The following is a 26,024-nucleotide window of genomic DNA, read 5'->3' on the forward strand; positions in this document are numbered from 1 at the left end:
CAACACACACACTATTAATAGAGAAACCTGTGCAACACGTCTGCTGCAGAAACGAGACTTAGCGAGTTTTATTAATACTTTGAGTCTTTTTTTTTTTTTTTTTTTTTCTGAAATTTTATTCAGTAAATGCTTTTTTTTTTTTTTACAAGTATATATTTACTCCTAATCTGATGTGTTCAGGGTTCACACACTTTTTCCCGTCATTTTTCCAGGGATTCAGGGTGAGCAGATTTGAGTGTGTCTGGCCCCGCCCACTCACCTCCCACTGGCCCTGCTGTGATTGGCTCCTGAGCTGAATGAGCCAGTCCTCGCTGTCGGCCTCGGCGCAGTGGTGCATGGTGATGATGACGGGTCGAGTCAGGAGAGCCCCAGGAGGACCACAGCTGACCACCGGACTCAGGACCGTCTCCTGTGTGTCGTCCACCTGCGGCCTGGACACACACACACATCATCAGCACCTATGGATCTCCACTTGCTCAGACAGGCTTTAACACACACTTCTACTAAATCTCCTAAACTAACGATACCGTCCGCTGGTGTGGACGGTAATATCGTTATCTTTATAGTCTTCATGCTTGGTTTGAATGGGGCTTAATTCTTGCATAACATAATAGTATTCAATAGTAATTGGTAATTTCAAAGTTTAATAATTAAAAAAAAAAAAACGGATAGTTCCGCTCCTTGATTCTGATTGGCTGAGCCGTGTTCAAAGCTGTTGTGAAATACTCTACAAAGTAACAAACACCTTTGTTTACTTCAGTGTGTTGCTCGGCAACCACTTTGTTGCAACCACAACTGATTCTGAGGAGCTGCATATTTTTATTATCATTACACTTTATTTTGCTATGAAAACATTTAAGGTTTTAAGTTTAAGTTAATTATGTACCATATATTTTTATTTATTTAATCAATTTCTACACTGATTAATAACAACACTGATACTTTTCTTTACATTTTGCCTTTTTGTATATTTCATATTTTTTTATTTATTGATTAGTTAACTAAATATAACAAAATAATTAAAAAATTACAAATTATAATGCTGCCTTGTAAAGTTATTTTCTCTTCCTTATTTTATTTCAATTAACATTTAAGCCTTTTTTGTTATGAACTAAAACTTTTTTTTTTAATATAGTTTTATTTTTGATTAACAATAATAAGCCTGGTTTTTCCTTTCAATGAAAATAGCTGCTTAAGTCTTAGCTATTTAAAAAAAATAAAAAATTGAATGTTTTTATATTTCCCAATTTAATTCATATTAGTTTAATATTTCAGTAATTCATTATCAAAAAAAAAAACCTGATAATCTGAGCACATTTTACATAACACTATTTCTAATTCAAAATGTAATGTGCTACTTGCTGTTTGTATTTAATTGTATAATTTACTAGCAATTTCTGAGAGAAAGTTGTTTCCACACCACACTTGTGTGTATAACAGTTTGTATTTGATGTATACAGTAGCAGTCGACTGCATGACTCTGGACTCATCTGAGCAGCTTCATGAAGAGCTGAGCGATGAAAGAGCTGTGTTTGTGTGTGAGGTTCAGACTCAGAATCCCCTCGTTAGGACGTTTCTCAGAGCAGAGCAGAGCAGACGTTTACCTCATGCTCTCCTTCCTGTGAACCGTCACGTACATCTCATAGACACGGCCCTGAGGGATGGCCCCCGCTGGCACCAACAAGCTCACGCCTGCAGAGACACACACACACACACACACACACACACACACACACACACCGTCAGTATGCCATCCCATGACCCCTGTGACCTCTGTGACCCGTGTGTGACATCGTGACAGAAACAACATACAAAATATGACACTGATAATCTCAGGTAATGATTATGTGCTTTATTCAATGTTAAAAGTGTCTAATGTGAGTTTGAATATTATTTTGCGTGATCTTTACAGCCATAGTGAAAGCAAAAATAGATATTTTACATCAGATCTTGAAAATAAATTTAAGCCAACTTGTACGTTAAAGCTGTGAACTCACAGCATCACTGATTATAACGAGATATATTGTATTTTAATGCATTGCGCCGTGCTGCTCGAGTCCGGTGCAGATAAGATATAAGATAATGTAGGTTCCTAATGCTAAGTTTATGACTATTCATGCCACAATATTTGAAATTAATGCGGGTCCATCTTTTTTCACTCACAGGACCTTGCTATAAATACAAATAATAAATAATTGCTACTAAAAATCTAATAAAAACAATACATTTTTATCTCATATAATAATAATAATAAAATAAAAAAAATACTACTTTTAATACTATAATAATAATGCATTCCAGCTCAATTAATTATATATTATGTATTTATACATATAAAAAATATAAATAACTATTATATATAACAAAAACAATATTTTATCATTTGAAATAAATTATTTTATTGGTATTAATTTCTTTTTGATGGCTAGATCTGAATTTCTGAGTACCAATAAACTCCCACATGCGGACACAGTTAACGAGGCGTGGGAAATCATCGCTTCGCTTTCCTCGGGGAATAGTGATGAAGTGCTGCTGTACGGCTGGTTATGAATGACTGTCCGGCGTCAGACGGAGAATGATGCTCCTAATCCTGTTATATATGTCAGCGGTCGTGCTAAGTCACTTTGAACACTGCTTCTGGCTAATTTATGAGCCTCTCGCGGGAGCTGTAACACTCACGAGGAGCGTTCAGAGAGATGCACTGAGCTGAGAGCACACTGCCATCATTCACACAAACACACAAAGACTACACATGCATGTGTCCGATTGAGTGTAATATAACTAAACTGCTGCATCGCAAGGCAAACGGTCACCAGGTCACACAAGAAATATATAATTTGTATTAAAGAAATTTAGTCTCATTATTATATATGATAATTTAAGCAGTACATTTATTGGTATTTATTATTATTAGTATCTTTATGTTGTTGTTTCACTTACATGTATTTAATTTATTATTTCAGTTCATTAAAGGTAAATATATTACATATAAATGGCACTGTTAATATTAATTATTAATGTTAATAATAAAAGCACAAATGCACATTGTTATTTCATTATAGCTCAGGTCCATTCAATAATACAAGATAAAACATTTGATTTTAATAATGTATAATACATTATAAAGTTAACATTACCTATTCTATAAATGCTTGACATATTCTGTATTACAGTGTAATTATGCATTGAGTGCTACATGTATGCATTATAAATTAAGCTTTTTTAATTATTTAGTCTTTCATTTATTTTGATTTTTTATTTATTTATTTATAGGTATGGGAATATGGGAACAATATTGTTTCCATATTCTCCTGTTTTTTTTTTTATCCTATCCTTTGTATCCTAAATAAGCAAGCCTTACTGTAAATTTTTTTTTTCATATCGCAATATATATAGACGGAAAAACTAAATATTGCAATGGGAGTTTTTTCAAATATCGTGCAGACCTAAAATAAATATTTTGTTTTACATAACTAATTTAATATGTTTTAATAAATATATAATTGTTATGAATTACATTTTCTTACATTACAATAATGAGAATTTGAAATGTGTTTTATTGTCATAAAAATTTGTTTTCTTATATTTTATATATAATGTAACACTGGAGTAAAACATGAGCCGGACATGTTTTAACAGGTTTGTGAGAGTTTGTGCTTTATTTACAAAAAAGCAAAAACTGTACTATTTATATAGTAATAATAATAATTATTATAATAATAACAACAGTAATAATAAATGTTGAGATTACCACACTCTAATAGTAACCCTATGAAATCTGTTTAATTCCATTTTATTTATTTCCAAATTGCGTTATTTTATTTTTTTGGATTCAGTTTTTTCCATTTTAAATTTTTCCTCCACTCCTTTTTAATAGTTAAACTGAAGTTTATTAATCATAAAGTAAGCCTAATAATTTGAAATCATGAAACTTATACATTTTCACATCAATTTAATAAAAGTTTAACAAAACTTACATGATTAGGGGAAATATTTTTTTTGTTCTCACCATATTTTTTTTATAGTTACCAAATTCTGTTTAAGCATGTCTAATTATTTAGACATAAGAAGTATGAGTATCTAATGAATATGTACTAGGATCACATAGTAAGTACTAGGTTCCTGGAAATACATACTAGTATCTCAGAAATAAGTTATAGTATTAAATATATAAGTACTAATATCACATAAATAAGTACTGGTATCTAATGAATAAGTATTAGTATTACAAAAAAGTACTAGTCTCTAATAAATAACTACTAGTTCCTAAAAATAACTACTAGTATCTAAAGAATAAGTATTAATTTAACAGACAAAAGTACTAGTATCTCATAAGCGCCAATATCTAATAAATAAAAACTAGTATGTAATAAATAAGTAGTATCTTCTAATAAACATGAAGAATAAGCACTAGTAATAGAACAGATACTATTAGCTAAAAAAACAAGTTGAAAAAAATAGTAAATGAATATAGATAGTAGTAAGTTTTATAGATTAAATGTTAAAACAGCTTGCCATACGGTCTTTAGTGTGTGTTTATGGGTCAAGGCTGTATTTTTCTGTCACACCAGCAACTAGAAGCCACAGATCTGTACTGACCTGAGTTGGGGACGATCAGATGGCCCCCGAGAGCATTGAAGGAGCCAAAGGCTGTGCACGAGGGGTCCCAGGAGCGCACCAGCGTCTGTGTGCGGCGGCTGATGGTGTCGCTGTCGATCAGCGCATGCGGGAGTTTGGGGGAGAGTTTGGACGAGATGTCAGACAGGTCCTCCTGCGGTGTCACCAGACCGGACGAGTTGTACACCTTGATCTTCAGGTTGGGCAGTGGGTCCAGCAGGGGAGAGTTGGTCATGGGGATCTTATCAGAGACGTCGTGCAGAGCGTAAACCGGACCTCTGTACATGGCAGCAGCTGAGGTCAGGTCCGGAGGAGCCGTGAGCAGATCCGCTACACACACAAATAACACAGATCTCACACATCTTAATCTGAGCTTTTACACCTTAACCAGCTGCTACAAGAGACATGTGACACAGTAGCTATGCTTCCATCCAGAGATTCAAATTAAACTAGAAAATTGCAATTAATGTAGTTGCAAATTAACTTATAGCTAGTAGATTTTTTTTTTTTATGCATTTAGCAGACGCTTTTATCCAAAGCGACTTACATTGCATTCAGTTGTGGGATTCAAACCCACAACCTTGCGCTTGCTAAGTAATGCTCTACCACTTGAGCTACAGGAATGTTTAAAGTGCATCCACTAAAACTATTTAAAATATTTTGGTTCACTGAAATAGAGCTAAAATAAAATAATGTGTAAATGTTAGATGAAAAATGTTGAGCGAAATTTTAAAGACAAAATTTGTACATAATGACAAAAAAAAAATGAACAAAAAATTATATGAATATATTCATGTTAGTGAAATACTATAAGGGTTTATGAAAAAATAATTAGAAATCTTGCCTCGGCAATCAGCTGAAATAAGTTAAAGCATCAAAACAATAAATACATAAAGCAAAACTGAAAAATAATACTATTAATTCAAAGTAATAATAATAAAACGGCAAAAGCAAATAAAATTACAATTAAATTTAAATATATTATAAATAATTTAAATATATAAAAATAAAATAAAATCAATATTAATATATTCATACAAAACAAAACACAATGTATATATAAATGTATAATATAAATTAAAAACCAACTTTTTTGTTCAATTAAATATAGCTGAAATAAAATATAAATATTAGAATATAACAAATGTAGATGTTTAAGCAGTAGAATTACTAACTGAAAATAAAGAAAAACTCAAACTGAAATAAAAAGTAATTAACTATGGTGGCAATAGAAAAACAAATTTAAATTAAACTGCATATTGAAAATAAAAATGCTAAGTTCTATTAACATTATATCAATATGAATAAAATATGAAACATTGCATAAAAGTATAATATTATAAGCAATATAAAAAGAGTTGTATTAACATTAATAATAAACTATAATAGAATAGAAATTATACTAAAACAACACTGGTGTGACGAGACATGTTGTTATTTTGGTTTCTGTTTTCGTGCCGTGATTGGCTTAAAATCTTAAAGTTCTTTGCACCAACCTGTGACATTTGTTTAGCATAAGAAGGTAAACATCACGAATGCATCTGAGGTTAATCTAGTGGCTAATATTTATTTGTGGCATGATAAAGTGCTTCTCCCTGAAGAGCTCCATATATTCAGGGGCGAACAAAGTCATCATTAGTCTTTTTCCTCGTTAGTCGCTCTCTCGTTCTGGCAGACAGCAGCGGATGGAGAGCAGATGCTGCTTTACCCTTCACAGGTACACTGATGAATATTCATGAGCGAGTGGCGAGGGGGCGGGGCCTCACCACTCATTCACATTACTGTTAAACTGACAGAGCTAATGAGACTCCATGACAGCCATCTAAAGCTATTCCTTACTGTCCAAATGACATCAAAACAATCACAAAATTAAAGAAAAGAAGCTGATGTTCTGAATTACAGGAGATCACCTACTTCACAAATCTGACATCATTTACTCACTTTCATGTCATAATAGATAGATATTACTCAAGAACAATTATGTCTAAACAACATTGGACCCCATTCACTTTTATTATATAGACAATCTTTCCGGTTTCTCAGAATATAATGGTGCCACTTTGGAATATTTCAGGTTATACTATTAAAGTTTATTCTTATTTGTAATTATTATTTAGTATTTTTTGTTTTCATTTGAAGTTTTTTTTTTATTTAACAAATTTGACTGTCTTGCCATTTTTTAAAATATGAAATTGTATTAATTTCTTTATTGTTTATTATTTCTTTATTGTCGTTCATCAGGTTAATAACTTATTACAATTAGTTTTTAAAATAAGTTTAAATTTTGTTTTATTTTAATTAATTTTAATTAAGTTTTTTTTTCTTCTATAAGTAACAAACTTTTTTTTTTTTTTTTTTTTTTTTTCTTTCAGTTTTAGTTAACTATTATAACCCTGGAATAAGAAATGTGGAGTTTTACAGTTTTAAATTCAATCATTTAAAAGAAAAGAAGAAATATGAAATGAAAATAAATTAACATAAAATATATATATATATATATATATATATATATATATATATTTTTTTTTTTTTTTTTTTTTTTTGTTTACCCCAGCATCAGAGAACTGTACATTTACAGTTGTGTTGTTAAAACATTCATTTATTTATTAACCAGTTTGAATGGATTCATGTGTTTTCTTCAGAAGGGATCATCCTCTGTCTCTTGGGCAGTATATAGTTTGTGTGAGTCGACGCTGATGTGTTTTGCAGCTGGAAGTCTCTTCAGCCTAATTTCCTCAGTTTCCCCGCCGCTGTCGCTCTCGTTACTCGGGCTGATGGGTAATTAACACTCAATGTGGCAGACAGACGCAGCTAATTACAGCGTCATGATAACAAGCAGATCGCTTTGACATGGAGGTGACAGGCTTTCTAACGTCCTGCGTCCTCCATCATTACACTGACACACAAACACAACACCACCAGCTCACTGACAGAAGAGTGCTGGGACTACTAGTGATCTCAATAACTAGTAGCCAGTGGGTTGGTTAGGTGAGAAGTTTTGGATCAGTAAACCCCAACCAGAAATATCATTTACTGACAAGCAGCTATTAAAAATATCACAGAACCACCAGTCAATCTCAAACCTCTTTTGTGAGTGAATTTATTATATTTCTCTTTATGTGTCACTGTCACTGGAATGATTTTTTACTGGCATATATACTACCATTCAGTAACATTTTCTATGTTTTTGGCTGGATTTATTTGATAAAAAAATTCAGTAAAAACAGTAAAAAAATATGAAATATTATTATAATTTAAACAACTGTTTTCTGTGTGAATCTGTGTTAAAGTGTAATGTATTTCTGTGATGCTCCGCTGTATTTTCAGCATCATTCCTCCAGTCTTCAGTGTCACATGATCTTCAGAAATCAGTCTAATATGATGATTTACTGCTCAAGAAACTTTCTGATTATTATCAACGTTGAACACAGTCGTACTGCATGATATTTTTGTGGAAACTGTGATACATTTTATTTTTGAATGAACAGATGAACAGAAAGAACAGTGTTTATTTCAAACAGAAATGTTCTGTAGAATAATAAGTGTCTTTACTGTCACTTTTGATCAACTTCATTCATTCTTGTTGAAAAAAGTATTTAAAAAGGATATTTTAATTTTTATTTTTTTATTATTATTGATAAAATTATTATTTTTATGTAAACAAAATTTTACTATGAATAAAAAAATACATAATAATAATAATAATAAATTGACCAGTTCAGTGACTACTTAGATTATTATTAGTCAAATTATACATTTTTAGTATGTAAAAACCACACTCCTAGATATATAAAAAATACATAATTTGACATAATAATAAAACCAATAATTAATTGACTAGTTGGATGACTACTTAGATTAATATAATTTGTCAAATTAATATATTTTTCAAACACTACTGTTAAAAAAAATATATATAAAAAATTACTACTACAAATAAATTATCAGCAAAAAAATAAAAGGAAACACAGTTTTCCCTCAAACTTCTATTTTGCTGCAACATGATGGTTAAGTTTAGGAATGAGGTGGATTAAGGAATCTAAAATAAGGTCACATTAAAGTGTGAAGACATTAATATGTGCTTCATAAACAACCAATACGCTAGTAATATGGATGCTAATCAGCAGTTAGTAAGTAGTGAGTATAAAGAGTTGAGTAAGATCCGGGTCTGGTACCTGTGCGCGCCGTCTTGATGTTGACCGGCTGGAAGCCTCCGTTGAGCGCCGACGAGTCCATGATGTCCGAGTCGAAGTCTCTGTGGTTCTTCCTGTAGACGAACAGCGCCACGATGACGGAGATGACCAAACACATGATGACGGCGATGACGATGCCCACGTACAGAGCCACATCATCAGTGCTGGGGGCCGCTGGACACACACACACACACACACACACACACACACACACACATTACAACTGTGTCAAATTAGGAGGAGATTCTCTCTGCGGTACAATATCAGTCCTCACTGATGTTAAAGCAATGAGCCCCAAGAAGCCGTGGTTTACGGTGAATTTATAACAGCTAAGGGGCGTTGTTAGGCACGACGTGAAGCTTTAATAAAACGGTTATTCCTCATATATAGCATGGTTTCACTGAATAAAACAGAGCAAATAAAGTGTAATGATATTAATAAGAACAGTGTAAACAATGCATCTCCTCAGAAACAGTTGTGGTTGCAACAAACTGGTTGCCAAGCAACACACAGAAGTAAACAAAGGTGTTTGTTACTTTGTAAAGTCATTTAGAACAGCTTTGAAACAGCTCAGCCAATCAGAATCAAGGAGCGGAACTCTCCGTTTTATAATAACTCCTCTTTTAATATAAAAAGGTCTACTTTTACAAATGTAAAAGCCCGTTCACACTTAAAGTGAAGTAAATGTGGCTCAGGCTGAAGGTAATGTAAATGCAGGTCTGTACAGTACAGAACTCAAGCTTTCACACTGAAGTCAGACTGATTCATTCATTCAATATGAGTCACACATGAATCATCACGTCTTCTGCCCACCAAGATCCAAATAAAAAGAGAAAGCAATCAAACCAGACAATACCAAGTATTTTGCTGTTTTCAACAACATAAAAAAAGACCAAAAATACTGTAAAATGACTGGTATCATAATAAATGTTTTGTCAGGCAGCGTCAGATCTGTGTGTTTCTAAAGCAGATGAACGTGAGTCTATGAGAACATAATGCTGCAGTCCGATCCGGCCTTTCCTCACTTCATTACGGACCACGTCTAGAATCAGAGACATCTCTGTTCACGCCGTCACTCCTCACGTCTTTTTCCACCCTCAGCTCTTTCGGTCTTGAAAACATCCCAGTGATTATGTGGAACGGAAACTGGCCAATGCTGCGTTTGACAAGCCGTCATTAGAAGCAATACTCTGCTCTCATTTCCATAGAAACAGTCGCTTTGTTCCCGCCGATAATTGTGGAAAATGCAATTTTCCTGTCAAAGCGGTGACGAGTGTGGAAACGGCTGTAATATAAAGGTGTCAGCAATGGCAAAACCTCAAGAAGCCATTGATTCCTGCATCAATAGAGACGCCCTCCAGACTGAGCAGTTTAACCAATGCATGCTCCTGACTCTCTCGTCTGCGCTTGTATTGACCTCTGAGATCTGAAACACTGCAAGTGAGGCACAGATCGAGTGAAACTGAGCTGTGATTCCCTCGTCCAGCTGCAGAGGGCGCTCTCAGCCATCGATACATGCAGCTGACGCATTACATCAGAGCTACACACTGCATGCTATTCCTACTACTGTATCTGTGTCTGCTTCTTCTGTTTGCATTGATTCATTAGGATCAAACCATCGAGATGCATGCCAAACATTATGTCCATTAGGCTTGCTTTCCAGTAAAATGCATAAATATAATACTTCAAATAAAATTAATTTACTCAAAAAGCAACACCACATATATTTTAAGAGGAGTGTTTTTCATCTTACTGCACTGATTGTTATTTATTTATTTTTACTTCAAGTATAAAAATCTACCGGTGCAGTGAGAGAAATACTGATGAAGAAACAAGTCTTGACATCTGATGCAACGTTGCTTTCAGAGTGGACCTACTTGTTTTTTTTAGGATTTTGTAGATATTTGAACTCTTTATTTGTAAATTAAAATAAGACTAGGAAAAATTTGATGAGAAGGATTTTCTTTAAAAAAAATGTGATGATGTGTGTACTCTTATTATCTTTATATTATGTGTCCTGGTTAATGGGAGATGTGAGCTTTCATTCAGATGAACCTGAGCTCTCGCATCAGCAGCCTTCCTTTGATTAAACGTGCATGTGTGTGTGTGTGGCTCGCCTCAGAGTGACTCTGGACACTGTGTGTGTGTGTGTGTGTGTGTGTTAGCATGCCTGCAGCTGCTGCACTTTTAAAGGTAGCAGCAATCAATGTCACGATCAGCGCCGCACGACCCCTCGTCGAGTTTAATCACTGTGACATTACGAATTAATCTCACTAATGTGAACGCTGCCCTCTAAAAGCAGTGGCTCTGACCTGCGGCTCCACTCCAGCGTCTGCGAACACAAAGAGCTGCACATCTGAACATGCACGCAAATCCAACTCACATTTTACTCTCTTAATTGAGCTTGTGATTTAAAATGCAAAAAATAAAAAAAATAAAAAAAAAATAAAGACTCCAGGTTTGCTGAGCTTGTTGGTTTGGCGATTATATAGCAATGTGACTATAAATGATTATTATATATAGATTTTTTAAATATTAAATTATAACCATTTAAAAAAGCATGCATTTAAAAAGAGGTACAATTCTCCGTCTAAATATTTATAAATAAATTCTAAAAAATAATGTGTTTTAAAAATAATTAAAATAATACAAAATAAGAAATCTTAAAGAATTACTATTGTTTCTATTGTAATATTTTAATGTAAAATTTAGTATGTAACTAGTAAAAACAACAACTATTATTATTATTAAAAAATAATAAAGAATGAGAAATTACGATTGTGATCATTTACTGTGAAATAAAAAGCCACTTAAAAACAATTTTTACTACTACTACTACTATTAATTTTATATTTATTATTATATTACATGTTATATACAAATCTTTATATATATTTTTTATTTAAAAGTATTTAATAAACAAAATTATATATTTATATTTAACTGTGAAATAGAAGTATTTAATAATAAAATACAATAATAATACAATAACTCCAAACTTTCTTCACAAAAGCAGTTGTTCAGCAGGAAGTTCACAGTCAGATATAAAACAGGCTTAAATACATCAATAAACACCTTCTTTTGTGCAAGGAGGAAGGTCTATGGGTTTGGAGCAATATGAGTGTGAATGAATGATAATTTTCTCTTTTTCTGCCTGAAGAATAGCTCTAACCGAAGTCCAGAAAGTGGAGGGATGGTGAAGTGGATCTGTTTGCAGACGCGTGGAGAGGAACTGATCCTATCGATCTGTGTGAGATCTGACAGAGCCTTTGATTATCTGCCAGACTCCTAAACCCAGAGGAGGCACAGCGACACAGAGAGAGAGACAGACAGAGAGAGAGAGAGAGAGAGAGAGAGAGAGAGAGAGAGACAGAGAGAGAGACAGTGAGAGAGAGACAGTGAGAGAGAGAGAGAGAGAGAGAGAGAGCTGACCGGCCTGCAAACACACAGATCTATTCCTGGTCAGCCGGACGACACGGATAGACCCTCATTTCTCTCCAAACTGAAAGGTTTCTGTATTATTCATAAACTTCCACCATTATGCTCCATGATGCACAAATCTATTCCTGGTCAGTCGGCTGACTGCTTAAATGATACATTACAATGAGAAATGTTTCTTGCCAACTAACTGAAGAACAAATTAATTATATGTGCTTTATTGGCATGACAATTGTTACAATGTATTGCTTAGAGCTCGACCGATATTGGATTTTTCCAATACAGATAGCAAAGTTACCAGTTAATACCAATTAATTAACCAATAGTTTTTAAAATGAATACTGAATGGTAAGCTAAAATAGTGCTTTATATACAAAAAAGTAACAAGTAGTAGTAATAATAATAATAACAGTAATAGTAAATGTTGAAATTACCACACTCTAATATGGCTCTATGAAATTGGTTTAATTTTTTTCTGAATTCCATTTATTATTAAAATTTTCTGGATTCTTTTTTTTCCATTTTCATTTTACTCCACTCTTTTTTAATAGTTAAAGTTTATGAATCATAAAGTCTAATTAAATTAATTTGAATTAGATTGGCAGGATTTTCTGTCTGAAGTCTCTCTCTGTTCAGCGTGCAGCGTCACGTGTCTAAACACACAGCACGTGCTGACAGTGATTTCAGCCACTAGAGGCCGCTCTCGCTCTGTTTAATGAAAACGATAACCGCTTGTTCCAGCAATCAACTATCGGTGCCGATTAATCGGTAAAACCGATAAATCAGTCGACCTCTAGATTGCCAAAAACAGTATCGAATTTAAAAAATATAAAAAAAAGATACTTAAAACAGTATCTAATTAAAAAAATATAAAAAAACAGATACTTATAAAAATATAAAAATATATTTTTTTAACACACACACACACACACAAGCTTCTAGAGACACAAGTCTGAAGTAATGAATTTGATAAAGGGGTACAGAGTCAGTGCTGGTTTTGTATGCAAACATCAATGTCTTGAATTTTATGCGAGCAGCTATTGGTAGCCAGTGCAAATTGATAAACATTCATTCTTTTCGGCTCATTAAAAATTAATCTTGCTGTTGCTTTCTGGATTAACTGTAAAGGTTTGATAAAACTGGCTGTAAGACCTGCCAAGAGAGCATTACAATAGTCCAGCCACAGAACAAGAGCTTGAACCAGGAGCTGTGCAGCATGTTCCCAAAGAAAGAGAAACTCGTCTTTAAAGAAAGCAAGCAGTGCTGCTTCTGGAGTAAATTTATTTAGTTTGTAGTATTAGTTCTCTGTTCCTGGCAAGTCGGCTGACATGGATACTCCCTCGTTTCTCTTCTTGTATTATTCATAAACTTCCACAGTTACGTCCTCCATCTTTAATGACGATATCAGGGTAAATGATGACTCTCTACAGGAGTGTAAAGCTGATTGTATTCCAGCCCGTAAGGACTCGGCGAATGATGAAAGTCCTCCGATATCATCTGAACATGCAACTCTCCCATACGGCAATCGCACTTTGATGATAAAGCGGCACACTTAGCAGAGCAAGCATTACAATGTATCGCTGAGATTAATACATTTCTTTGAACATTTGAACTTTAGGTAGAAAGAGAGCGTGTGTGTGTGTGTGTGTGTGTGTGAGACGAAAACGGTGGAAATAAAAAGCATTATTGAGCGGTTTAGCTGGAGAGACGGCCGAGAGACAGACACATTTCCTCAGCCAGCGATCACAGCAGCCATGTGTGAAAGAGACGCCCAGGGCTTTAGGACCATAGAGGAGCAACACACACACACACACACGAACACACACACCGCTTCAGAGTTCTTTTCATTAACATTATTAAGCTTTAACTTAATTTGGTTCTTTCCATTTTTCCATTTACTTCATCTTATTTACCCTCTGTATTGTCTATTTCCGTACTTCAAAGTTTTTTGTTTCAAACATTCCTTTAAACCTGTATGACTTTATAGAAGAAACATATTTTGAAGACGACTGACTTTCATTGAAGAATAATGTGTTATAATGACGTTATAAATGTTAAAAAAGAGAAAAAAAGACAGAATTTCACTTTTTGAGTGGATTATCACTTTAAATGTCTGGTATTAATGGTTAATATTGTAAATAAACAGCTTGAACCAGTCTTAAGTGTTTTTTGTTAGCTTCTCTGGTCAGTTTTGCTGGTCTCAACAAGTCTAAATTGGTTTAAATGGTCTTCCAGGCCCAAAATCTCTCTAAAACAGCAAAACAGACCCGAATGGCTGACCAAATGATTGTAGACTAGACAGTCTAATGTGGTGTGACGCGCCTAAACTGGTTTAGATGGATTTGTAGGATTGATATAAACGAAACAGACCAGACTGGACAGTCTAAGGCGGTCTGTTTACCTAGTCTGGACTCTTTTGCTTGTATCAAGCCTAGGAGTCGATCTAAGCTACTTTAAACAAGATCTAATATGGTTTGCCGGTTCAAAGTGATTGGGTCAGGTCATGGTTTTAGAAGGGGTTAAGCTTCTGTGACCATCTAATTCAGCTTAGACCAGCAAGCCACCCAAGACTCTCCAGTGTACATGTATTCTCATCTGTTTTACTTGTCTACGCTGATGGAAACATGCATTCTAGTTTGTTTGTTTTCTGGTTTTAAGACTAGGTGACCATCTAATCTAGATAAGACTGTCAAATCACCTGATACTGTCTAGTTTTAGTCCAATTATCCGCTTGTTTTGCTGGCCTCAGCTGTTCTAAGCTGGTTTAAATGGTCACCCAAGCATAGATACAAGCCCAAAACCCTTATAAAACCAGGAAAACAGACCAGACTACATCACCAAACCACTTTAGACCGTCTGGTACGGTCTGTTAGGCTTCAAGCCAAGAAGTCCATCTAACCTCCGAAAACGATCTTGTCTAAAATGATTTGGTCACTCAGTCAAGTCTGTTTTGCTGGTTTTAGAAGGGTTTTGGGCCTTAATTAAGTCTTGGAGATCATCTTAGAAAGTTCAGACCGAGCCTAAACATGTATTCTTGTCCGTTTTGCTGGTCTCAGCTGGTCTAACCTGGTTAACCCTTTTAAACCAAGCAAAACAGACCAGATTGGGTGACCAAACCACCTTAGACTGTAATCAAGTTTTGGAGACCATCTAAACCAGTTCAGACCAGCTTAGACATGCAGTCTAGTCTGTTTAGTCACCCAGTATGATCTATTGTCTGTTTTTAAGCCTAGGTGACCATATAATCTTGATCAGCCCATCAAACGACCTTAGACTGTTTAGTTTTGGTCACATTTTTTGTATGGTTTTAGCAAATCACATTTTCTGGTGTGTTTTATTGGTCTAAGCTGGTTAAAATGGTCACCCAGGCTTGATGCAAGCCTAAAACCAGCGAAAAAGAATATAGTATGTGACTAAACCACTTTAGACTGTCTAGTCCCGTCTGCTTTGCTTGCATCAAATCTAAACTGTCTTGTCTAAAATGATTTGATCACCCAGTCTGGTCTGTTTTGCTGGTTTAAGAAGGGTTTTGGGCTTGAATCAAGCTTGGGAGACTCTCTAAGCCAGTTTAGACTAGTTTACACTGCTTTTTCAGACTCTTAAGAAGGGAAATGAGATGGTATGAAGAAAGAAAACGTATTAGGAGGAACTGAGAAGGGTTTGGAGACGCATGCAAACAGAAATCAATGAAATGAAGGACTCACATGGATGTGGCAGAGCATTGCTCTTGTCTGTGTGTTCGGAGGACTTCTGATATAAGGAACCTTTGGGGAGAGAGGGAGGATGGAGGGTGAGGGGTGGAAATCAAATTCAACACAATCGGATTGAACAAATTGAAACAAGCCAACAAAGACATGAGCGATGAGGGCAGCGGCGGATGATTCTTCTCCATTTGGTGTCACTTTTAGCCTCTCCTGGACTCTTTCTGCAGACAAACGACTCGCAAGTGAACACAGCCATTCGTCAGCCGCGTTTTAGTGCTTCATTAGGACTAACGAGCCAGCGGGACGGATGGTTTTACGCTGATAAACAGTCCTGGAGTCAATGAGACGAAAGCACTCGCAGCTTCCCATCTGACACACGGACACGAGGCATCAGCTGAACTCTGTGAGCTGGACGCTAATGTAGCATGAGCTACGGCCCTAAATCACTTGCACACCGACTCCAGGAGACTCCAGCGTTTCTGCATCTCAACAGCGCTGCAGGGCTGCATTTACATCAAACGCTTTCTCTCCTGCATCTTCTACTGAAGTGGCATGAATGAAAAGACACCGAAGTAGAGCTGCACGAGTCTAGATAAACTGAGAATCAGCTTTTCTGTTTAAAAATTAAGAAGCAGTTTGCATGAATGACTCATAAATACTTCATTTGTTTGGTATTAGAGTTTTCTGTCTCTTCATATAAAGTATAAAGGTGAAAGCATTGGGGCAAGTATTAGGTTTCATGCTGCCAAAAGTTGCACGAGATCTAGTTTCTGGAAGAAAAAGCTAGCGTTTGCCCTTGTGTTTGTCATGCCCTTTCCTCAGATCGATATGTCAAGAAAATGTCATCTGTCTGTGCGTTATTTAAGCAAAGCCCTGAAAAGCAACATCATAACAAAACAAGACACCAACGGAGCGGACGGGCGATCGAGCGAGCGCACGCTTCACAGCTCCAGCGCCAAAGGTTAAAACTATAGAGAAAACACTTTAAATTCAATCTGCAACTGCAGCCGAAACACAATTTGAGCACTTTACAAACTCAAAAAGCAAATAGCTTTCTAACTCGGACTGGAAGATGCCATTAGCGCAGAGGAAACGTCCCATAAACGCTTCCTAACGGCTGAACCCGTGCTCCTGCCGGACGAGCTGAGTTCACATATCAAGTCTAATTCATGTCCAATGATATCTGCAATAATGTGCGCTTTCAGATAATGTGGATTTCTGCTAAACGGCCGCTGAAGCCGTCATTAGCATGCACATAAGTGGTTTCACCCTTTTAGCTGGAGAAAGAGGGGAAAATCAATCAGGGGAAGTGAGCCTAAATCTATAACGTTATGGGTTTTATATTCCTCACAAACTGGCCATCAATCTGAGCAGGACTAATGCTCCCACAATGCATTTCACCGGGAAAATAGGAAGATTTAAATGGCAGAGAAATGACTTCAGTATCTGAGATCACAGTCGTTCCTGAAAGCTCAGATATCAGCTCAACCAACACTTGCTTCAGGACGCAGACCAGAGCCATAATCTTATAAAACTGATGGAAGAAACCTGGTTTTAAGAAATGCTTCTGAGTAGCTAATATCATTTATTAACCAAATATATTTATTTTACAAAATAAAATAAACAATTTTATTTATTATAAATCTTTCTTTCAATTATTATATTTAGTTATTTAACTTACTTAAAATTTATTATAACTTATTTTATTTATATTTAAAAAATATAGTTACACTAATAATAATTATTTGGGGGAAATGTGATTAATTGTCACAATGCCAAGTAATCTTATATTACTTTATTAATAAAACATTTTATTTATAATGCACTTTTTAGTACCCAAAGTGCTATGAACAATTAGAAATATACAAATGAAATACAAGGGAAAAACAAACAAAATTAATCAATACAACTGAAATAGAAAAATAATCTCAACATAAGCGATTTTAAAAGATACAGTAGGTTTTTCTTTATAAATATTTGCGCTATTAAACAATTGCGATTAATCACATCCAAAATAAAAGTTTTTTTACATTAAGTATGTGTACATTTATTATGAATATATAAATACACACATGAAAGTATATATTTGTAAAATATTTAAGGGCATATATATTTTATACGTATATTCATATAGTTTATTTAAATTAAATTTATGCATTTAGCAGACGCTTTTACAGTGCATTCAGGCTATCAATTTTTACATTTCACTATTATATATAAATATATTTAATAATATATATTTTTTTTAAATCTATACATGCATGTGTTTGTACTTATATATACATAATAAATATACCCAGTACACATACATAATGTTAAAAAAAATAATAATTTTGGATGTGATTAATCGTGATTAATCATTTGACAGCAATAATATATATTTAAAAATCGTATGGTGAAACATTGCTAAAGTCTGAAAACAAGATGAAAAGAAAACCGCTGCTTTACATTAGAATAATATTTCAGAATTTTTTACTGTTTATAAATGCAATTTTAACTTTTTATTATTAATGCAATTATAATGATAATTTCAATGCATCATGGGAAGATTTATAATTAAGTTAGTAAAACTGAAGAAACATTTCAGAAGTCTAAGCATCATCAGACGCACACAGACTCTGATCAATACTCTGATTAACACTCGCTCATCATTTATATGCTAAAATCAAACAGGTAATTAGATTCCTGATTATCATTAACGATGTTTGACTCAGTCTGCTCCGTACCCCTGGAATTTTCTTTTTCACGACCTAATCAAAATGAATATGAAACTCCGGATGCCTCAACAAACACATTTATTACTGAGGAAACACTTTTGTTTTTGCAGCCTGCGTTCTCGTTTCAGAGGGAGAGAGAGAGAGAGAGAGACACAGAGAGAGAGAGAGAGAGAGAGAGAGAGAGAGAGAGAGAGAGAGAGGATTAGCAGATAAACACGGCCCGTGAGAGAAACATTTGGTTTCAAACCTCCTCTGGCCTTCACAACCTCTGCATGTATAATCAATAACAGACAGCAGAGACACGAGTTACTGTTTGACTGGATGAACTAAACGGAAAAACACGGGAAACGATCCCGTCCGACCGCAGCTGGAACACTTCACATTTTCCCAGCGAGCTGCTGGAGCACATGTGAAGCCTTTGTCATCATTCAGTCACTAGTCAGACTCGTCCGCTGTTGTTTTTACTGCTTCACGCGGCTCTTTACCATGACTGCTGCATGCTGGGATCCAACACAGACCAGAAACTACGAATATAGAAGAAGTCTGGGGTCTTTGTACTTCATGGATCCTGACAGATCTCTATATGCTTCTACTGCATGGAAAAACAAGGGCAAAAACCACTTCTTTGTGTTTTACAGCAGAGAGTCTAATACAGGTTTGAAACATGAGGAATGATGACAAAATGATGCATTTTTTATATGAAGGCCTAAAATCAAAACTTGACTGAGGGGTGTGGGCCTAAAATAAAGGTTGCATTATATCCAGTTACAATTAAAATTTAAATAACTACACAGAAAAATAATAGCTTGATGCATTTTTTTAAATTAAGTTTTTGCAACTACAACAAAAAAGTATAAAACAAAAATATCAATTAGAAATAAAGATATGCTTCCATGGCATTTAATTAGACTGCTTTTTCACCATATTCAATTATACTCTACTAATTAATAATATTTATATAAGTGCAACTACAATAAAAATAAAAAAAAAGTTTAAATGAATGTATTTTTCAAATTCACATGCATTGTTTTTTACATTTGTAACCGCAAAGATAAAACAAAAATAAGAACAAGTACATCTATTATATTTCAACAATATTATTTTAATTTATAATATTTATATAAACGTACTATATTTTTTACATTTAACCATTTACATATATATATATATATATATATATATATATTATATATATATATATATATATATATATATTATATATATATATATATATATATATACGCATATGTGTTTGTAATTCTCTAATATTGTTTTTACATAAAAATAAAAAAAAGTTACAAATGTCGATAAGAATGTCCTGGGTTTTTTCCTCCCTATTTTCCTTTCTTTTTTTTCTTTTATTGACGTGGACTGCCCAAATCAAACAACCGATTGCTTTAAATGAATGATTTCAGAAGAATAACAGCTAGAAGAGTTTTTATGTTCTGTTTTTTCCACTTGCATGATCTTAAAACATCCTCTGAAAGAGAGGAGGGACTCAGAAAACCAGCTTTGTCAACACGTTTAATTACCTTCAGAAGAAAAGCAGCTGAGAGAGTCTGAGCGGCTGTGATTTCCTCTCTCTCCATCTCAGACTCCTGCCGCTTTTAAAATAGGCTCCAAATCATAGTAATCATAGACGTGGAGCAATTATCGAAACTTTGTGTAAGTACGATATAATCACTTATCATTATTGTAAATATAGCTGCTGAATGCTGGACGCGTGTGGAGTTTCTTCTATATTTACACGACCAAACATCTGCCTCAATCCAATCCATTCAGACCACAACAGAGTTCTCCATCAGGCTGTAAGAACAGGGAAACATCCCTAAAACAAGACTAGAGCGGGGGAAACCCGTATTCTGAGGGGTGATATGCGGATTGGTGCATGGTGAGAAGGTCTGTGTGAGGAGGAAGAGTGGCACTCACTCTGCATACAGAGCCCATCCGTACAGTTCTTGCGACTGCAGCACCGTTCCCTCGCAGTCCTTGCCTCCGTTTTTGGGAGCTGGAGCGCTGCACTCGCCGCCGTCTCCAGTGAGTGCACTCTGTCCCACACGTCGACCACTTACTCCACTCCGTCCACAGACCGTCCACTGCAGGAAACACAGCACACAGTGAACACACACCACACGGGGTGTATTTGTAGCAATAGCCAAAAAAAAAAAAAAAAACATTGCATGGTTCAAAATTATAGTTTTTTTCTTTTATGACAAAAAATCATGAGGATATTAAGTAAAGATCATGTTCATGAAGATATTTAGTAAATCTCCTACTGTAAATATATCAAAACTTATTGTTTGATTAGTAATATGCATCGCTAAGAATTCATCTGAACAACTTTAAAGATGATTTTCTCAATATTTAGATGTTTTTGTCTCCCTCAGATTCCAGATTTTCTAAATAGTTATATCTCAGACAAATATTGTCTTCTCCTCACAAACCACACATCACTGGAGAGATCATTTATTCAGCTCCAGATGATGCATAATTCTCAATTATGAAAAAATTGTACACTGTAAGATGCATTTATGCCTACTAAACCGAATTTATTTGAAAATTAAAATCACATTTATTTATTTTTTAATAAATTGTTATTCCAACTGTAAATTGCGATCAATTGATTTGACTATATCAGTGTTTTCACTCAGTGCTGTAGTACCTGGACACAGAGGGTTGCAGACCAGTTTCTGGATGGCTTGACCCTCACAGATGGCTCCTCCGTTCAGAGGCGCGGGATTGGTGCAGCTGCGAGTCCTCTTCTGATAGCCCCGCCCACAGCGACTGCTGCACCACTGACCCACTCCGTCCACGTCGACCAGCCGCCGTTCACTGCAGCGAGAAACACAGTCTCTCACTCATTGGGAAAACAGGACACTACCTCTGAGACACTGAGCACTGACTCCTCTCTCAATCAATCAGAAGACCTGACTGAAGCTGTGATAGCCAACGGTTCTCCGTTTATCACAACAAGCAGTGATGAGCTCGAGCAGAACCTGAAACAACACCTAGAGCAATAAATCACTCCAAAATAAGAGTCCCGTCAGGTTTCTGCAGTGGAACAGGACAGGAGATGATTAGCAGACAGTGACTGAAGCTGTATGAACAAATCAAACAAGTCATATTTGAAGTACAGTTACTTTTTTTATAGTTTAAACCCTTTGCCTTCCAAGAAAGTCATACAAGTTTGGAATAGCATGGTGTGAAAACTGGTTTTCTGCCACACAAAAAAAATAAATAAAACAAAGCAATTGCAAGTGTATTCTCACAATTCAGATGAATCTTGAGTCTATCTCTCACAATTCCACAATCATGAGTTTATATCCAACGTTCTTCTGTTGTGGTGATGAAGGAATCTCGCTCCACGATCCGGTCTGAACTTCCTCTGACACATGTGTGTGATGGGAGCAGCTCTGGAGGATGGATTGTGGTTTATTTCTCCTGCGGATGAGCTGAGATCACAGCTCTCCTCGTCCAGACTGCATTCAGGCCTGAAAGAGCAGGCGAGGGACTGTGGCCTTTTGTCTCCAGAAATCAATCCATCACAGATTTATGCCCTTTTATTACAGTTTCCCTTGGATTCAGCCGCACCGCACGTGGAGAGTGTTTCTTGTCTTTCATCTCAGGACAGTAAGTCAGACGTGTGTGGTGATTATGGGTAAAGCAGTGTGTTAATCCGGTGACTGTGAGTGGTTTAGTATGTTAGCAGTGAGCGGCGGGAGGCGAAACCTGAGCCCGATGACATCATCAGCGTCTCCATGCCTTCATCATCCGAGAGAAGCTCCAGTCGCCAAAGCACTGAAACACTGCAGCATACTTTCACTTCCCTTCACCTACACATCCTTCTTCCATGATACAAATGGTCCATCCGTCCATCCATTCATCCATCAAGCCATCCATCTGTCCATCCATCTGTCCATCTATCCATCCATCCATCCATTTATCCATCCATCTATTTACCCATCCAATCGTCTGTCCATTCATCCATCAGTCCATCCAATTTGGTCCGTCTATCCATCCATCTGTCCATTCCGTCCATCCATCCATCCATCTATCCGTCCGTCCGTCCATCCATCTATTCATCCCTCCATTTGCCCACCCATCCATTTATCCATCCATCCATTTACCCATCTATCCGTCCATTTATCCATCCATCTGTCCATCCGTCCGTCTGTTCAATTATCCATCCATCATCTATCCATCTAACCGTCCATCCATACTATTCGTCCATCCATTTACCAATCCATCCATCTGTCCATCCGTCCTTCCATCCATCCATCTATCTATCTGTCCGTCCATTTATCCATCAATTCATCTATCTACTCATCTATGTATCCATCCATCTATCCATCCAACCTTTTAAATAATTAAATCACATCAACATTAAAAGTTTTGCTTTAAAAAAACTGCTTTTCTAGTGAAAAATTATTTCTGTCTATGTTCTATGTCTTCAAATTTTTTACTTCCTTGCATTCAAATTCAAAATGCAATTCTGCATCAGCATCAATCCCATTTTTATCTGAACTGTTTCATTTAAAGTGGCGTCCAGTCACACTCGAGCGGTCCGTCCCATTACCTCTTAACCAATGAGAGAGCTCAACCGTACGGCGTGAACGGGAGAGCGCTTCATAATCACATCAGCTTCACGACGAGCAGGAGAAGTCAATTTATTACTGCACGGGAGAGGGAAACATCTGTTTGCCAGATCTGGGACTGTATCTGCAGGGAAAACAGTAAGCGATGGCAGCAGGTGGGCTGTTTTCACTTGTTGAAGAGCTCCTGAAAGACTTCACAAACCGTCAGCCTCGTGAAAGCCCTGCGTTCGCGTTCGGGGGGGGGATTTACACCAAGTTATTCTTACAACACTCAAAGCAGCGGCAGGTTAAAGCGCTTCCTAATTGTCAGCGCGGTTTTCTGTTCTTAAGAGGAACATTTTCCAGCTCCAGGGATTTTCACGGCACGATCCGACCAAAAGAAACTTCAGAGGAGACGGACTGCGTTGTGATGCAGGAAGCGCCAGAAGAGCAGCTGGTCAAAGTTTTGCATCAGTTTCAAACGTGTGTCTTTGCCTTTGTGCTATCAAAGCTACAGAAAGATGATCAGGATTTCAAGATGAAACACCGAAACCAGTGAACCGTTTCAGTGCACTACAAACTACAATTTATTTTAAAAACAGCCACAAATTTTCTTTATAAAACACAGAAGTCTAACGTTAACATTCTGAGATCAAACTAAACTGAAAATCAAACACTAATCATGTTGAATAAGCTCATGTCATGCACTGAGGCTGACCGTAGACGATGACGGTGGCCGTGGTGCTGCGGCGTTTGGCCACGATGTTTTTGGCGACGCAGGTGTAGTTGGCGGTGTCGGACAGACGCGCCTGTTTGATGATCAGGTTGTGTCGATGGTGATGTAGAAGTTCCTGTCGTCTGCGGGGTCGATGATCTCCTCGTTCTTCAGCCACTCCACCTGCAAACACACAGATGTTCATCTCATCTACATCCATAAATCACACACTTAGTGTTGTGCGATAAAACGCAATTGCGATAAGCCAAAAGCTGAGACATTCCTGCATGCATCTTGTCATTGAAGCACTGTTCTGTGATCAGTAGTACATCTCCATTCGAAGGCCGGAGAATATTATATAATATTTATAATAAAGTATGAGATAATAAATGCCTTTAATCACTGCTTAGAAATATGTTGCGTGGCTTATTGTGTGTAAGAACCCACATCGATTTTTGTTTTCATAATCACAATTTCAAATATTTTTTTTTTGCATAGCCTCTCAGAGAACAATGGCTCTTTGTAGTAAATGTTTCTCCATGTGTAAGCACACAATGGAGATTTACTACTGATTACAGAACAAGATGCGCATGACGCTTCAATAAAGTGTAAAGAAGTGTTGATATATGTGCAAAAGCTCCATAAAGCTTCGATATCCGTCATGTTATTCCCCCTGAACCATTACGCAGACGCGATGGGAAGTGAAAAACGTACTTCGGTAAGTGCTTCAATGATCTTTGACCTTTATTACGAGCGTCCAGTTTCCGAATCGCCTCTGTATTGAGTGTGGGGTCACATGCACGGAGAAAGTGACCGTTTCAGAGCTGCTCGACTGTAAATCACACACAGATCCTCCACTGCTCTCAGGAGAGATATCGCACAGACCTGAGATCAGCAGAGGAACAAAAGACGACCGACCAATCATGAGGGACTCACAGAAATACACAACGTTTCTCTGCCTCTGCCAATCAAATGTGAAAATCCTGACGGTCTGAGGTCAAACTGAACTGAAAATCAAATGCAAACACTTTAAATCAGCTCATTTAGAGAGAATACGAGCGACTGTACTTGTGGTTTAACACAGATAAAGACTTCACCGGCAGAAAATGAAGCATTGAGATTCATTACGAATTCATTTTGGTGCTGATTTTGTGTAGAAAGAACTGGAGCTGAAATCCTCATCAAATAAGCAGAAATGCATAATAAACAACAGAGACACACTGACGGGCGAAGGAGAATTAAGACGCAGAATGATGAATTATTTCTCATAATTTGATTTATGTTGCCTCTAAAAATAACTTGATGGCTTCCTGCTCTCATTAAAGGACTCGTCTGCTGATAAAACTTAGGATTGCATATGATGTGCAATTTTCCTTTTTATGGTCTTCCATTACGGCTTGTTAATATTTAATGTGTGTGGCTGAGGGTCGAGCGGTCAGACGCTCAGATATCTACAGTAATAATCCTCTGATATCAGCGGAGCGATCCGTTCCCGATCCGAAGCCGAGCGACAAACGCAGAAGCACCGCGAGATTCAATTGAGTTGATGTGCGTTTATCATCAATCCTGTGTTGTAGACAGAGAAATGCTGGCATTGAGAGATGCAGAAGACACAAGAAATCAATGCGGATTACCCACAAATCCTCTGGGCTCTCAGCCTGCCAAGGTGTTTATATGTGGCCCTCAAATTACTAAAGCAAACGGTGGCTGTGTGTGTGTTTGTGGCAGATGTTGGAGACGATGTTTGTTCAGTTTGGCCCCTGAGGGACACCAGAGTGTGTTCAGTGCTGAGAGACGCACGTCCACTTATTACTGTATTAAACTAACGAGTGAAAACCTGTAAATATCACACTATGCTAATTGTGGATAAAGATGTTTCTTTGGCTTATGACATCTATTCATGGCAATTAAAAACATTGTCCTTCAAATGTGTGTTACTGTAATCAAAAAATGAACTTTCTATAATAAAATTATAATAATGCATTATGTAATTCTTATTTATAATAATAATAATAATAACAATAATAATAATGTACTTATAGTTAATATATAGGCAAATAATAATT

The 26,024-nt window shown here is 36.1% G+C and overlaps 1 pseudogene; it reads right to left on the minus strand.

Moving 5' to 3' along the window:
• Window positions 1–24,883, minus strand: part of LOC113081116 (netrin receptor UNC5C-like) — a 35,937-nt pseudogene extending 11,054 nt beyond the window's left edge.
• Window positions 24,884–26,024: the final 1,141 nt, after the last annotated feature.

This window comes from Carassius auratus, unplaced genomic scaffold (assembly GCF_003368295.1).
Source record: "Carassius auratus strain Wakin unplaced genomic scaffold, ASM336829v1 scaf_tig00033155, whole genome shotgun sequence".
NCBI lineage: Eukaryota > Metazoa > Chordata > Actinopteri > Cypriniformes > Cyprinidae > Carassius > Carassius auratus.